This window comes from Mastigoproctus giganteus, chromosome 3 (assembly GCF_048544385.1).
Source record: "Mastigoproctus giganteus isolate SK-2022 chromosome 3, ASM4854438v1, whole genome shotgun sequence".
NCBI classification, from domain to species: Eukaryota; Metazoa; Arthropoda; class Arachnida; order Uropygi; family Thelyphonidae; genus Mastigoproctus; species Mastigoproctus giganteus.
In genome coordinates this window covers 43,268,613-43,286,170 of record NC_143577.1, presented here as the reverse complement: position 1 = coordinate 43,286,170, position 17,558 = coordinate 43,268,613, and the positions used below count along the sequence as shown (strand labels likewise).

Sequence of the window (17,558 nt, the reverse complement as noted above, 5' to 3'; positions counted from 1 at the left end):
TCCTAAATTCCAGGGGTGCCCGACTAATTTTGACAATATAGTGTAAATGTCATAAATATAAATAAAGGAGAATAAACTAATATCTGCATTCTTCCATTGCCTGTTCAGTCAATACAGAGCATAGGAACATATTCAGTAATGAATATTTCCAAAATCTATGTAAACCACCATGAAATGCTGGTCATTTATTAAAACGTATATGCAATTCCTTCGAATAACTATTTAGTCCATTTGGTCATAAGCACAAGAGGTTCGCAATTTCAGTTGAAACGTCGCTTGTATTTCAATGTCTGCCTTTTATAACAAAAGTGAAAACTGTTGAGAAAGTAAGTCATCTATATGCCATTCTTGGTCGTCTTATTACTTTTCATCGGGGTGATTCCATGTAATCCTTTTACTACAGCACATGTTTTATGGTATTTAGAAATGTTTATTTTAGGCTGTCAAGGTCTCATTGATCTCCAAAGGGACAAAAGTATGAAGATGAGATACGACTTCCAAATTACTACAAACAACATCTTAAGAACTATTTATTGACCTGTTTTGATGTGGGTTTAGAGAGTGAAGGGGAAAGTCAGTTTGACATTGAATGAATTAAAAAAGAGCCGAAGAAAATGAGTGCTAGAAACTAATGGAAAGCGACATCATCGATACTTTCCTTAAAGTTTCTTGACAGTAAGATGGATGAAGGAAACTTCCAGACGTTACCAATATCGGTTTCTTAAATTGCATGATATATGTTAACCGTACGTGGAGTTGTCATAAGTAATAGAAATCCACAAAATTATCAATCGATACGTGCCTGCTTGCACTCGAATGTAGAAGTACAGTTAAATACTCCAGAAAGTATTTGAAAAAGTCATCTTTCTATTTCGATTTTTCTGGAGTTCGCTGCTAGCTTGAACAGTTCATTTTACAGAATTATGACCAACTCATTAATTAGACAAATACTAATAAACAAAAGCACACTAGTAAAAATGTGCTTTATTATTATTATTATTATTATTTAAGATTACTGTTAAAATTATAATCGCATAATTCAAATAGCCAGCATTTTAAAATATCTTGATAGACGCTAGTGTGCAAAATTTATGGAAGTTTCACATTTTCCGCTGATTAAGATAATGCGTGTGTTAAAACTAGAGAAGCTAGGTTTGTATTAAGCGCCAAGCAACTAAGGCTATAAGGCAATAATATATTGTTTCTGTAATTGCGTATGTTCTTAGGTCGGTTTGCTATTTGCTGGACGAAAAAAAACGGAGTTTCCGGGAGAAAAAACCATGCAATCCTTGAAACCGACTAACACAGACATGTTGGGGGGGGGGGGGGGGGAAGACCCTAAGAGTTCCTCGTGCCATTAAGAGTATTTTCAGACTTCTTTCCATCCATTGTAAGAAGACGGTGATTATATCCATTTCGCTAACCGTGAGGGCAAAACTAGAGAGGCACAATACTGCATATTAAGTTTTCTGAATTTCATTGTGCACGATATCAACCTTTCTACTATGAGGGGGAATAACGGTGTGGGTAATGTATCACTATTAACGGTCACATGCTCCCTCCGTCTCTTAGATGACAGACTTCTGTGGTCTAGTATCTGTTTTTCTGGATGAAAAAAGCCAACTTTCCGGAAGGAAACTTCATGATTAATGTAATTCTCAGCCATGGCTGCAATGTAAAAAAGTCCATAAAAGTTCCTTCTGCCTTAACGGGATTCGAACCGAGCTTTCTTTTTTGTTTGTTTGTTTTCACAGTGCGGAAGAACAGGAGTTATAGCTTTGCAACTTACAAGGGCCTCAATAGAGCTTGGTTGAATTTCTAGACGAAAATATCCGGAGAATGGAGTGGCCTGCGATACTTCCGGACCCGAACTCTATTGAGCATGCCTAGGATGCTTTGAGGAGGTGAATTGTAAGTTTCCATCCTACCCCAAGCATCCTATACAAACAAAAATCTGTCCTCAAAGAGAATAGAATTTATTGCCTACTGAATACACTTTTTGGCAGCGTGAGGGCTCAGTGTGAGAGTTATGTAGCAATAAGGGGTGATCACACTCTCAATTAATCCGTGTAACCCTTTATTAATGGTATTTATGAGTTGATATTTATTCGTTCATGACATGCATGTTCGTTGTGGTTTTTGGTGGATTTTTATGAGATTTTAAGTTCCATAACCATTCTTTCTTCATGCATACAAGTGCGAGTTTTGCATCAAATATGTGAATACAGACTGGGATCTAGAAATGACGTGCTGCCCTGTCTGTGAGCATGCGCAGGCAGATTGAGAGTTGGATTTGTCTTGTGCATTAAACATCGAGTTAGGTAACAAAGGCTGTAACTGCCTACTAAAGTTGGTCTGAGATCTGGAGATATTTGAAAACTGATGTTTTCTCGTAATGTTTTCCAGTTGATATCAGTTGTTGAGCATTTATGACAAGCTAAATATTACTAAAATACAGTGACTAAATTGCGTTTCATCGCTATGAAACTGGTGTCCTTTCTATTTTTTTACGCGGAAAAAAATAATAAATATTGACTTTAACCCTCTGATCTCCTTTATCACTTCAAGACATTTAGTGCGCATGCATCGTGGACTTTATTCGTTTTTAAGGACTCTAACCCTGTTTCAAGAAGCGAAACACGCGTCTTCAAGAGTGATGAATGTTTCCTGTATATAATACTATCATTCAAGTACTGCACAGTTTTATAAAGAAGAAAGAATGGCGAGTGCTTGCTTGTTATTGTTCTTAATAATTCGATACGCGTAGTTTGAGGGTTGAAACCACGTCAGCTAGTGAATGACGAAATATGACCATCTTTATTCTAAAGCGATTTATACTTCACATGAAAGTTTCGACATTCGAAAGCTTTTAACGCGATAGAAAATAGCGTACACTATTTTACCTTTCTGAACCCATTCATAAGATTCTGAGCCACAGAGAAATGGAAGTTACGCAACCATTAAGGTTTTCATTTTATTTATTTTTTTTTTTTTATTTTCAGACGCAGTGAATTCCTCGGATGTATGTCTTTCGGGATTCCTCACATTCTGGACTCATCGCAGGTAGGATAGTACTCTCTCTCTCTTTCTCTCTCTACCCCTATCCTACCCCGTTCCTTTTCTACATTATAAGTGCAATGGAAAAAGCTGATGTTTTTTATGTACGTGCAGCATCAGAGAGGAGAACCTTATACGGTTCGTGTGGCTTAGAACTTTATATCCTTTCAAGTGTAACTCAGTACTCCCACAGCGTGTCTCTTTTTGAGATTTATTGAATCATTAAACTTCGGTGCTGTCGTATCGATCAGATGTTTCCAATCGCTGTTTGTCTCTGCAAAGCATCAGTCATTGCAGTTTAATAACTGCAGTATTTCCTTTGGATCTGATCTACCGTAAGTCAGCTTTCAACAATCTGTCAGTCTGTTATTAAAAGTAATCAATAATATACTGTTTAAAGATAATTAATTTTTAAATTAATATTGTCATTATTTAAATTATTTTAAGTAATTCATATTTCTTGTTATTTAAATTATTTCATTTCATGTTTTTTTTTGCTTTGAATTAATTTTAATTATTTAACTATAATTGAAATATTTAATTAAATTTTTTTCAATTTTCCTTTTTTATTTTTAGAAAATCAATGGATGGTATCGTCTTTTAACAGAAGCTGTAGGAATACGAAAACATTTTGCAGCTCACCCTAAGAGTAAAATCAAAGTACCATGGAAAGGTTAGAAATTTCGTTAAAGTTTAAAAATGAATTGCACTATATTAGCTTTTGCATAGACGACTTTCCCTTATCCAACTTATTCCTCCTGTAGCAGATCAATATAGAAAAAAAAAAAAAAATTCATATGCATAAGACCCACAAGGCTCTCCCTTGGGCCTTCTTTTGTTCATTCTAATTCTTAATGAGCTTGCATTCATATTGCGGTATGCTAACATCGAATGGCATCTCTTTGGGCATTACTTGAACATCTAAGTCATTGATTCATCCTCTGACATTTGATGAGGAACTTACGTATTTCCACTTCTTTCTGTGGTTGTATAAGAGAGTGTCTAAATACTGTTAAATAAATTATGCCACTTTTTCGGTTTTGCATGGTCGGATTAACGAGTTACTCTTAATATCTGTTTCTCCAAGATATTACTTTTTTTTTAGATTATTTTAGCTTATTTTTAATTTGTTGCCATGCTTCTACGGGATAATACGAGTCTACATATTCTGTGAATGAGAACGAATTGTATAAGTAACTGTTCGAAGGTGAAACACCAGAATAACTTGAAAAAAATCGAAATTCTGAGCTGGTTTCAGAAGCCCATGAAATGTTTCTATAGGACATGAAGGTTAAAACGAGGAGTAGGTTGAAAATCTTGTTTTGATTGCTTATCTGTTCAATACATATGGCTTTAGTGGTTGGCTGATTTCTAAATGAATAGTTTGGTTCTTGTGAATACAGGTGTGATACGCGGACCTCCAGTAACACTGAGGTTGCATTCTACATGGCTAATAGGAAAGGGTTGCGTTCCACATGTTCCTTCCCGCTTACCGTATCTGTATTCTGCTTCCCCTGTTTCTTTGTAAATAGGGCACTTGCTGTATAATACAATTTTCAGTTGTATTTCTTGTTTGGTGCATTATCTTAATTACTTCCGCGTTTGTTGGCCATGAAGTTAGATTTAGTGAGAGCAGTGTAAACTGCATTGGCAGTCAGAGTATCCATTCTGATAACACGCTTTTATATGAATTTTCTATTCTGCATATAAAAGCATTTTAAAATCTAATTTATTGAATAGCATCAGTCTGATTAGCGAATTAGACTCCTTATAGCTTTAGCTAAAAGAAATCGGCGAGATTATGGAACTAGAGTAAGGGTTGAGCATTTCCTAGTGAAAGAAGTACAGTATAGCCTTTTAGTGCACTGGCAGTTGAGTTGCGTTGGCTCATTGATTCAGTCACAATATCTTCGTTAGACATTAGTTGCTTGGTTCGATTGGACTAATCTATAGATCCTGGGTTTATGAGAGAAAGTTCATTGGGTTATTTTCCAGGGCACTTGCTTATTATCCTCCCTCCAATATAAGTTACAAGTAAGTATAACCTAACATAACCTAACCAGTCGGTATTTAGGAGAATGGGCGTGTGGCACTGGTTTCCATAATTTAAGTGAAGAATAATACAGCAGGGCCAGTGGAGGCAGTAACTAAGATAAATTTAATAAGTTACGATTAATACAAGAAGCTTTCAGGGTGACGAACCCCTTCCTCAGCAAGTAAAAGTACATCATACAGAAATGCAAACATGATATAAACATTAGGAATAGAATAAATACTAAATAGGATGTGCGTGCTCAGATGACTTAGAGCGCACATAAGAACTCGAGATTGTACAGACATTCATTCGCTAGATCGTGCGCTCATTTTTGGTGCACGGGGCGGGGCGTATATGGGATTGCTACCAGCGTTTGTCGTGCTTCAAAACTATTGACTCTAAAATTGGGTGTAGCCTTGTACCTCTGAAGCGATTTAAGACTTTTGGACAGCTGGATATATTTAACGATTCTAACCATAGGCGGTGACGATAGTGTCGAGATTTGTCGATTACCTCACAATCGCATCTGGGGTTGAGGTCATGATGTGTTGACCAAAAATGCTCCGCGATTGCGGAGTGCTCAGTGTCACCCAGACGGATAGACCTATCGTGTTCCGCGAGGCGGTCCTGAAGACGTCTGGAGCTCTCCCCTATATAGCAACTGCCATAATCGCGGCAAGTTACGCGGTATACAATTTCGCTGCGTAAGAGAGGGGCGATGGGTGTTTTTACGCTCGAGACCAGAGATCGTAACTTCCTACCAGGGAGTTGTACGCATTTCATGCGGTACTCACGCAGGATCTTAGAAATCTGGTCTGAGATGCCCGGATAATAAGGAATATAGGCAGTAGGTACACTGTCGCGGGGGGGGGGGGACGAGGGCATCGCGTGAGTTGCAAGCTCTTGTGCTTGTAGCAGGCACTTGTCTAACACACGGCTGGGTATCCACAATTGGTTAGGTCAGTTTTTACTCTGGAAACCTCGGTGCGCCTGGTTTCCTCTGAGTTGGAATGGTTCCAAGCTGGAAAGAGTAGAGCGCGTGCGGTGCTGTTTTGATGACAAGGGGCATGGAACATCTGTAGTTAGTGAATTGCCCGCACCACATTGGCTTTCAGTATACTGAGGTTTCCAGGTGTGGGCCCACTCGTTTCACCAAAACATCCAGGAAAGGAAGGGACCCGTTCGCTTCCAACTCTAAAGTGAACTGGATGAAGGGGAATAAGGAGTCGAGGTACTCCAACAGTACCGATCTGAACCACAGGGGATGATGGTGAAAATATCATCAACATATTTGCACCACATAGTAATTGGTACTGGCGAGTTCAGGAATATGTGTTCCTCTAACTCTTGAAGCAAGCGATTAACCTCTGAACAGACCAATGTTCTCGTCTCCAGTATGAAGTTCGCCGTTCTACCGTGGAGACCGCCAATCACGCAAATTGCCATGGGAGTAGAGGCATCCTTAGCCAACCTCCCTGAAGAGACTGCTAATGACATCCTCTTCAGAACGGCCTCTGTTCTTCAGCGCGCACGGCCTGCAAACTCTAATCTCAACTGCCGGCAACACGTTGCTCTTTCTTAACTCCACCAGGAAAGACAACACCATCGTCGTGTTTCCCGCCGACAAGGGACGTCGCACAGTTATACTGGATCGTTCGGAGTATTTGAACAAGGCCCTAGTCCTTCTACAAGATCCCAATGTTTATGAGCCTGTAAATGACCCACCCATCAAATCTTAGGGCGACAAGAATCAAACGTTAACAAGTTGATTTAGGAGTAGTTCAAATCTGGGAAGATCTCTATATCGACAAGATGGCAGTTGCATGCCACGGGCTGCCAGCTCCCGCAATTTTATGGCCTGTCAAAAGTTCATAAGCCGGACGTTCCTCTTCGGCTCGTCGTCCTGTTGCAGTTCGCCGACATACGAACTGTCAAAACACGTCGCTCGTCTCCTAACGCCCCTAGCGGGAAATACCGTCCATACGGTCTCCAACAGCGAGGAGTTTCTTCGCCTCATCAAACAGCTTATAGTTCCTGACAACGTGATCATGGCATCCTTTGATGTTGTCTCTCTATTTACCTCCATTCCAGTCCAACAGGCCGTCGTTTGTACCAGACAGCTTCTAGAGAATGATCCCAGCCTATCCGATAGAACATCACTAGCTACAGAAAATATCTGTGTCGCCTTTAACCCGTGTTTGTCAGGCGGTGTCATCGCATTTGGCGATTCTTTGTACAAACAGATACACGTTACGGCTATGGGCGCACCTGTCAGCTCCGCCGTCGCTAACTTCGCAATAGAGGAGTTAGAGGAACACATATTCCTGAACTCGCCAGTACCAATTACTATGTGGTACAAATATGTTGATGATATTTTCACCATCATCCCCCGTGGTTCAGATGCGGCACTGTTGGAGTACCTGAACTCCTTATTCCCCTTCATCCAGTTCACTTTAGAGTTGGAAGCGAACGGGTCCCTTCCTTTCCTGGATGTTTTAGTGATACGAGTGGGCCCACACCTGGAAACCTCAGTATACTGAAAGCCAATGTGGTGCGGGCAATTCACTAACTACAGATCATCCCATGCCCCTTGTCATCTAAACAGCACCGCACGCGCTCTACTCTCTCCAGCTTGGAGCCATTCCAGCTCAGAGAAAACCAGGCGCACCGAGGTTTCCAGAATAAAAGCTGACCTAACCAATTGTGGATACCCAGCCCGTGGTCAGAATCGTTAAATATATCCAGCTGTCCAAAAGTCTTAAATCGCTGCAGAGGTACAAGGCTACACCCTATTTTAGAGTCAATAGTTTTGAAGCACGACAAACGCTGGTAGCAATCCCATATACACCCCAACAATGAGCGCCCGATCTAGTGAATGAATGTCTGTACAATCTCCCGTTCTTATGTGCGCTCTAAGTCATCTGAACACGCACAGCATATTTAGTATTTATTCTATTCCTAACGTTTACATCATGTTTGCATTTCTGTATGATGTACTTGTACTTGCTGGGAATCAGCAAGTAAAAGTTCGTCACCCTGAAAGCTTCTTGTATTAATCTTAACTTATTAAATTTATCTTAATTACTTCCTCCACTGGCCATGTTGGATTATTCTTCACAGTCTGTATTTATTTATATATGTTTATCTTTTGTATTTCCTTAACAAAATTCAGGTTTTTCGCAAAATAGTCACCCCCGACTGTAGAATACACGTCTCATACACAAAGTAAATTTGAGGACTGCACAGTGGATACAATTGTGCTCTAAATGGAGGACCTTTTATGATCTTCCCTCTATTTAGTGTCAAATCTTACCACCTCTAATTTTTTGAACTAATATACTTTATAATTACAGTAAACACTACAGAGAACAGTTTCTGTTCACCTGATGTTCCTAGTTCCGTTTTACCGCGATTAACACTATAACAAACTTCAAAATTTTTTAAAGCAATAGTAATATCTATAACTTCTTATAAATGTCTGACTTAAACATCTCTTATTTCTAAAATATTGCACTCAAGAGTCTTCATTCTATTTGCATTCCAGTAGTAAGATTTATAAATCAACTTAATTTCTTGTATTCTCTTTCTAGGTCGTCCTGGTTCCATCATCAGTGTATCAAGACCTTTCCTTGTATAATAGTGTAAACTATTCAAAAGCAGATGATGATCAGATTCTCCTGGCAACTATGTTGAAAACTGCAGCTACTTTTAAAGTGTAAACGATTGAAAGTAACAGATTATGAACTATTATGTGAGTGTGGCTCACATTTTTGAATTGAATTTTTTCGTGACAATTTATGGGCAATAATAAGTAACACACAATGCTGCAGGTGTATGGGGTGAGGTGTTTATGGAAAAAGGCCTGTGAAATGTTCGATAAGCTAGATTTCAGTGCCCTTGGTGGTACGTATTGGAAGTTACTAGCGATATGCAATTATAATAGCGCAATAAAATTGGCAACTCTTCTACAAACTTGGGTCATCAGTAGATTTGACTCCCTGTCCCATGCCTTGGCCACCAAATCTCAAACTCGATCCCTTTGGTCTTTTGGGCTTATTTACCAGCTAATATATATAAATGCCCCCCATTTCGGGCTTTTTCATATATATATATATATATATATATATATATATATATATATATATACACTCTGTTTAAAAATCTTTTTCATACCCATCACACCTACATCTGTATTCGCGAATTCTGCGATTTCACCAGATAGGAACTCTACTGCCCTTTCTGTATATTGGAAATGTCAAAAGAACGGTTCTCTCACTTTTTTTAACGTTCTGAGATCTCTCTGTTTTAAATAATTTCTTTTATAAACATTTTTTGCTACTCCTAAAATTCTGATAGCATTAGAAGCACGCTAAAACGCTAAGCCTAAATATGAATATCATAACTTAGAGATGGCTTTTTTCGTGGTTCTTTTATGGGTTATTCAGTTAATGGTGCTGTTTTGTGTAAAGACATGAGTAATATCTTAGCTTACGGTAGATGCAAAAATATTCTTGTCGGTTGATAAATATCTACAGTTATACATGGTGAGCACAAAGCGTTGCAAGCAGTCTTCACAAAAACCAATACTGTATGGGCCAGCGCTGTTCTGTGGAGGATTTTAGGCACAAACCTAATTTTAATACTGAAAAAGAAGCTTAAGAGCTTGCAAAGAATAGCACACGCCTAACTCTATGATTTTTGAAACAACTGTTTGTAATAATTTACAGTAATCACCCGGCATATTATAATATTAATGTAAGTAATTGTCAGTCGTTTATTAATTGTCCTTATTAAAACTGCTAATTGTTTTTATGTTGACCAACGATCAAAGCTTTATTGTACAATTCTTCATTTTGTGCCATTGTTCACAGTAATGTATATATTTGTTTTATTCTGTAATAAATCTTGGATGAAAGATTGTGTACGTTTCTTTTAAAACAAAAATTGCAAGACTTAGCAGGAATATAACTTTAATTTGTTATACATACCTTAATTCAATAATGACCTGGAAATTAATACTTGAGCGAAATCTCTTTGTCCGTTTGTGGAACGTCCATCCATCTTATGTGTTTTAGTAAAGGCATTGGAAACGTTCGTTAGTTGGCAGCGATCCAACTCTTTCTTTCACTGTTTGGCACTCTGGACAGTACTTACTGTAAACAAATGCCAAATTCATTCTCCCTGTTTCTCTTTGAAATAGAAAGAATATAAAAGTACGATGTGGAATTTTTTTTGAAATTATTTACTAAACAACAAATCATATCTACAACAACAATATGAATTTTGCTGGCATGTCAAGCAGCAGAAGAATCTGATGGTTAGCATATATGTCTTAATTAAATGAATTTTTAAATTTTTTAAAGAGCTATTTTGCATTATTCTTAGCATACGGTAAGCAGATCACTACTCTCAAAGGCTACTGAGCAACTGTGCACTCTTTAGTCGAATCTGCTCGTGCTCCGAAGCGAGGATACTCCTTTAAGATCGCTGAATGAGCATCTTTGGGATGATCGTGCTACTTCGCACTGCCAGTGCAAATCGCTACTTTTTAAAGAGCGATTTTGGACTTGCGTGAGAGCTTTTCTGTGTGCCTGTAGCATATTTACTGATGTAGTAACGGATTCGGGAAATGCACGTTTCTAATGGCCTCAAGAAAGGTTCTCAAGAATGTTCTAAAGGGCCTTGCCTCCTCTTACGATTTCGCGTGTTTTGCTTGCTATTGGATCTTTCTACCGATATATTTCTTGGGTTTCTTCTGTAATGCCAAAACCACAGGAACTACCTCAGAAACTTGTTTTTATTCCCTCTTTATTGTTTGTTTTCCTCTCTCTCTCTCTCTCTATATATATATATATATATATATATATATATATATATATATATATATATATATATATATATGTATATATATATATATATATATATATATATATATATATATATTCTTTTTTATCTTCTCACCCGCTTTTTTCTTATACGTACGAGATGTAGAATTTATTTTTCTCCAGCAACTCGGGATTTTCTTCCCACTTACATGCAAACAAGTCTAGAATAAAATTCACAGAGAATACACACTTCTTCCTCTCTACTTTAATTATTTCGGTCATTATAAGATGTAGCCCTCCTTGAGAGTGCAGTATGTTTCCATTTGTCACTCGTTTGAGAAGTCTGAGTTTAAATTCCGTAGGAGACTGGATGGACCGTAGCCGAGTAATCAACTAAAAGTACAGAGTTACCCACGGGGAGTGTTTGAATCCATGTGATACCATAAAATACGTTTTTTTTTTTTAAATATATATTGTAAATTCCTCCGACAATATATAGCCGGCCGTTCCATAGTATAAAACAAAATTCTGAAAGGCTTCAATCGAGACTGTAAGTGAGGCAGAAGAAGAGGAGAGGATTCGTAAGTCATGTTGGGTTTTTCAAGCTGCACGACATGCGAATCTACAGACATATTCGTAATACATTCTAAACCATACGACCTGATGAACAATATGAACTAGCACATTGTGAGTGAACTGGTCGATGTGCAAAAAATTCCTGCCCAAATTATTATTATTATTATTATTAGCCATTATGGTGCAAGGAAGCCTGAGGCTTTGCTGCACCGGCCAAAAAAAAATTTCCCTATTACCCTGAGAGAAAGAGAGAGAAGTAGAAAGGAATCACCAAGAAGGAGAAGAATGATGATATCCAGCTCAGGACCCTGGATGTGCCAAGCCCATACTCACCAGATGTGAGCCCATAACCAAGCTTACCTGAAAAATAAAATAAAACCAACTTCTTGAATCTATTATTTTCACTGTGCTATGCTACGATTGCTGCCCTTCCACGGGGGAGAGTGCTGGATACGAATCTCAGACTATAAGACGTTGGTGTGTTGTCTTTTGAAAACTGCGCGCAAGCTATAGTCAGTTTGCTGGATGAAAAACCAGAGTTTGCTGAAGTTGCCAGAGTTTGTTTCTGTTCTCTTTTATTTTTCCTCTCTTCCTTTATCTTTTCTCAATTTCTCTAATCTGCGTAATGGAGAGCAGTTAATTTTCTTAGTTAATAAATGTGTATCTTTATGCATTTAATACTGAAAAAAAAGTTAGAATTATAATTGCTTTTCGTAATTCAGTGTATAAATACAGTCAAAAAATTGTGCTAGTCTAAGTTTAACAGAGCCAAATTAATAACAACAATAATAATTAATAATAATAATAATAACATTCAACCCGTAGTTGATAATGATAAAATCGAATTTTCCCGTTTAAAGGAATTCAACTTATTTTATTCCAATTTAAAAAAAAAATCCGAAATAATTTTTTTAGATTTTTTTTTCCCACTCGCTTTCCCTGGTGGTATTTTTGCGATCTGCCTGATAATTTTATGGCAACTTTCCAATTTTCGTCAGCAAAATTTCCTTGTTTAATATTCAGATTTGTATTTACATCAGTATTTAATATTAATTATTTTATTAATAAATAAATAATAAATATTAATAGTTATTAACGTTCAATCACGGCATTTTAAGAAGCTTGAAGTGCAGAAATGTAATTACATTAATTAAAGCCTAATATTCGCAAGTTTTAGTATTAAAAAAAAAAAAAGGTTTCTATTGTATCCACCTTTAGAATACTGTATTTATCTATCTATTCTTAATGATATTTGATGCAATTCTTATATCTTAATGATGTCTCAGGCAATCATTCTTCCATTTTTAAATGCTTTCTCCATTCTTTACAAGGGAATTTTTTTTAAGAAGAGCAAAGTATCGAGCTACGATCACAGATTCCATCTTTGAATCTATTTTTAAAGTGCGAACTTCGAGTTAATTGAAAAACATTACCTTTAATATTTACGCTTAGTTTAATGAAATAGCAATGCACATTGAAGTTTCTGTCTCTTCAGTGCTCAGAGGAATTACAAGAAAAAAAATTTAAATGGCGAGATATTCTTGGAACCAAGTGGTGAATATCTGATGATTGGGAAGGCCGTTTTTAAATGGTACTACGCAACGTTTTGTAACTTGTTTCAAATAAAATGATGGAGTCCGATTTCTCAGAAATGACTTTGCAGTTTTATGTTTCCTGAAATTTGTTACAATTATGCTCCTTGGAATAATCTAAATTAGCTTTATGAATAAAGAAGTGTACACTTATTATGTTTGTAAGGTACTCAAGTGACATTCAGAACTTTTCATATAACAGGTCTAAGAAAAAGGGGGTTAGTGATAATTTAAGATTTTTGGCTAATGCTCCATCTCTTAGATATTATGAGAGTTTGTTTGTATACAATTATTCGCTTTTTTTTTGAACCGCAAACAATTTCAAATTAATTAGCAAATTAAGCTTAAGCTTAACGCGATATTGCAAATTACACCGAACCAGCCGATAAACAACCAAATTACGCTTTAAACTTAGCAAGGTCAGTACTGTCTACTTAAATTTTTGTTTGAATAATTTAACATTCATATTTTTTTCCATGCTACGCACTGCGTGATGAAAACCAAAGGCACTAAGCTGAAGACGAAAGCTGTTCCCTGATGATGCGTCTTCTGTACGATTTGTCCTCTATTTACTTTTTGTAGTCCATATCCATCTCTTAGACGTTGTGGAGCATCTCCATTGGCAGGAATCTGTCACCTATCCTGAGCCTCCACGCAACAGAGTGCGGAGAGGGGATGGCTCTTAAGGGTTTCTGGGGGATCCTCCAATTGTACATCTGCCAAAAACTAGGCGTATTGATTTCACCTGCTCTCATTTTAATTGTGACGAGTAAGCTGAGGGTGAAGATCCATTCCGTGACTTTTCTGTAATGAAGTACTTTGGTAATATCTGAAGTATGTGTGAGGGGTGGTAGTTTATGCTTGAAGAGGGCCCACTGAAGAAGCCAGTACTCATCAGATGCGATAGTTTTTAGCGTGGTTTTCGTTGCCGACGCCCACATTTCAGACCCGTACGTGATGACTGGCTGCAGAAACCGGTATATGTATTGGAGCGTGTACTCAGGCTCTGTGACATGAAGGAGGTGCTGTTTGGCAAGTCATCTGGATCTGCAGACCTTGTTGCGAATGTCTGCAACATAGTGTTTGAAACTGAGTTTAGGGTCGAAGATAACGCCGAGATCTCTGCTTGGTTACTGGGGTGATGGGGATTCCATGGATTTCCAGGTTTAGTTGTGTTGGGTTTGATTTAAACAAACACCATTTGTGCAGATTTGTTTGGATTTATCTTAAGAGAAAACTGTGCTAAGTATGTAATGAGATTCTTAAGGCTGTTAATGATGGTTTCGGAAGCAGAACCAGATCAGGCGGTCACGTCGATCCGATAGAGGAGCTTCAAGTCGTCTGCATAACTGATAAATTCTGTTTGCTGGCAGTGGAATGGGTGGATGGCAGCCAGAAAGAGGAGCCCAAAAAAGTACTCTGCCCTGGGGAACACCTACACAAACTTTCCTTGTGAATGATTTTTTATTCAGTCAGGTGAAGGACCCTGGTCGTAAGTAGCTACTTCAAGAATTCCAGTATATTACCTTTGATCTGGTATCCCTCCTCGCAAAGTTGCAGGAGGGGCTGGATGTCTATGCTGTCGAATGCAGACTGGATAAACAATTGCCATCTCAGCCCCTCTTGTAGAGCCCCCAAATGGTGTTGATGGTTGCCAGCAGGTTGGTAATGGTGGAACTGCGTTTCAAGGCATAGTAGATACTACTAGACGTCGTTTAACTTATTTTTCTAGCCAAGATGCACAGAAAGATTCCACTGGCTAATACGCAAGAACAAATAAGCAAAAATATGATGGATAGCCAATCGATTGACTAGGACCATACTCAAGCTATATCTACTATATATAGTATTTTTTGCAATAGACATCATGGATACAAGAACTGGTTTCGGTTCTCTTTGCTAGCAGAAGATGAGAAAGGACTAGGAAAAACTTTTTATGGACCATTTTTATACCGTGGCAAGCAAAACAAAAACAGGTAAACAAAATAATACACTCATTTGTAGGCACTGTACTGTCATACATTAATCTCATAGCCTTAGTTATCTTTGTGAAATTTTAAAAGAACGAAAACCAAAAATTTATCGAAATTACAGATTTTAATTGAGCTATTGAATTGGTATTATTTGAACTGTGGCTACAGGTAACGATTAGAAGTAGCGATTTGATTTTTCAAACTTTTAATATAGTTGGAGAAGGAGATTTTTAATATAGTATTAGTATCAGTAACAGCCAATGGTGCAAGGAAGCCTATCGCCTATGCTGCACCAGCCTAAAATAAATAAATAAATAATAATAAAATAAAATAACAAAAAAATAATAAGAATAAAAACAAATTAATAATAAGAAGAAAATTATAAAAATTAATAAGAGAAAAGGAAATGGAAAACCTGTGCATTTCCCTCCTTCCTTAGGTAATTATCTAGCTGACCTTTGAATTTCCCCAGACTGTCAGCCTCTACCACCCATATAGGTAACTTATTCCAGTAATTTATAACTCGCTGGCTAAAATAAAACTTCCTGCAATCCAGTCTAAACAACTCCCCCCGTAACTTGAAATGATGGCCCCTAGTTCTAGAATCATTTAAAACCCATCCCATCTAACAAATGCCTTTCTGCAACCCATAATGCAGCGCAAAACACATTATTTGCAAAATTCACAAGTGATGCAGTTTTTTTGTTCGCCAGTGTGCATTGAACTATGTAATCTCTCTCTCGTGACCAATTTCGTGACTATTTTGTTTGTTTTTACTGATGGTAATTCGATTTTCATTTCTTCTAGTGGTGTGTGCAATTAACAGGTTATTTTAATTAAATGAAAACCATCCCTGTAGGCGAGTGGTCAGCGCGAGGTGCATAAGTACACGTGCCTTGAGTGACCGGGGTTTAAGCCCGTGACTGCTAAATACGGTGATGGTTTTTGTATTCTCTCTATTTTGTGAACTCCTCTGACCATGGGGACCTCCCGAAGTATAAATAGAAAATTTATTTATTTATCCCTGTATAAGGAATACAAAATTAGCTTTTGAATCTATACAAATAACAGTGGTGTCCTCTGTTGAACATTAATCAAAGCGTTTGTATTTCAAAATTTGGTGTGTTAAACGCCAAGGCAACTGCAACTTTAAGACGTCAGTATATTGTATTCGTCATTGCTTGTATTTCTCGTCGGTTTGATGGAAAAACCCGAATTTTTGGGATGAGAATACCATAAAACGTTTTCTTGAGACTGACTAACTCAGCCTCCATTATGGAAATTCGTTTCATTCATTCATTTATTAATTACACACAATATACAGTCCCAAGAGTATGTACATCAAAGTATATACTTGATTTATATACAAGATATATTTAATAATTAATTTAATAATAATTTCCTGTTCAAACATATCATTAAACACTCATGTATGTGAAGCCCTCGCATTATTGACGGGATTCGAACCTGTTCCACCGATGTGGGAGGATGGCGATTTTAACCACTGTGCTACCGCGAGGGCGCATTGGTATTAATTTCACGTTTAACATCAGTTGTTTGGAAATGGAAAAACAAAAGGTTCGATTTTGCTTACACGGCGCAAATAAATGAGTCGCTGTTTACCTTGTAACCCAGTGTTCACTCGCGTGAGCCCCACCATCAGCCAGTTAAAGTCTGGAAGAGCAGTGAGAGCTAAATAAAGATGAAAAAATATGAAAGGAAGAAAGAATGGAGCATACCGTCTCGGTCGTTGCCAGTGTCAACAAGACCCCTCGTTCCCAATTTAGACTCACGAGGTTCTGGGTAGACTGTCAGGTTCAGTCGCAACCTGTGGAACCTCTGGGCATGGCCAGGTTGACGTTTGTTTGCCATCGCCTGCTCGTTCCCTGTATGTAGCACAACCGTGGGATGTCTGTCTCTTTTTCTCCACATCACTGACAAGTAAAAAAAAAAAAACTCCTTCAAAGTGTCTAAATAGTGGAGTGTAGCATTATACAGATACATAAAAATTCTCCTAGTTTTCCTGTTCAAACAAATGGGAAATATAAGGAAATGTGTGTTGAAAAACACTTCTTAATGTATTTACTGTTGTACTGCCACTCTGCGAATTATTAAAGCAAGATAACAAGATTACAAATTCGCTTTCCTGCCTTGTTTCTCTTAGCAGTCCTTGAGGCAAGAAGCATATTTGTCTTCTTTGTTGGTGTTGCATGATTTTGATAACAGAAAATTTAAATTGCCATTTTCTTATCCCTAAAACAAACAAATAATAATAATAAAAAAAATGCCTTTGATTTTTTGAACTTTCAGCAGTTTGGTGGAAGTAACGTAGAACGGACTTAGGAACTCAACTTTGAATTTAATATTCGGAGTAAGGAAACGTAAGTTAATAAATAAATATATTTATTTATTGACTATTTAATATTTATATTTATTTATTATTCATTGTAGTATGGAAATTTAATAATATTATTATATAGACTCGCAGGTAAATGGATGC

The 17,558-nt window shown here is 37.4% G+C and overlaps 1 long non-coding RNA gene across 1 annotated transcript; it reads left to right on the top strand.

The window, feature by feature from the left end:
• The first annotated feature begins 3,008 nt into the window (after positions 1 to 3,008).
• On the top strand, positions 3,009 to 8,807 carry LOC150087908 (uncharacterized). Its single transcript, XR_016546771.1, has 3 exons — positions 3,009 to 3,063; positions 3,634 to 3,730; positions 8,683 to 8,807. It is a non-coding gene; the product is annotated as an uncharacterized LOC150087908 (long non-coding RNA).
• The last annotated feature ends 8,751 nt before the right edge of the window (positions 8,808 to 17,558 follow it).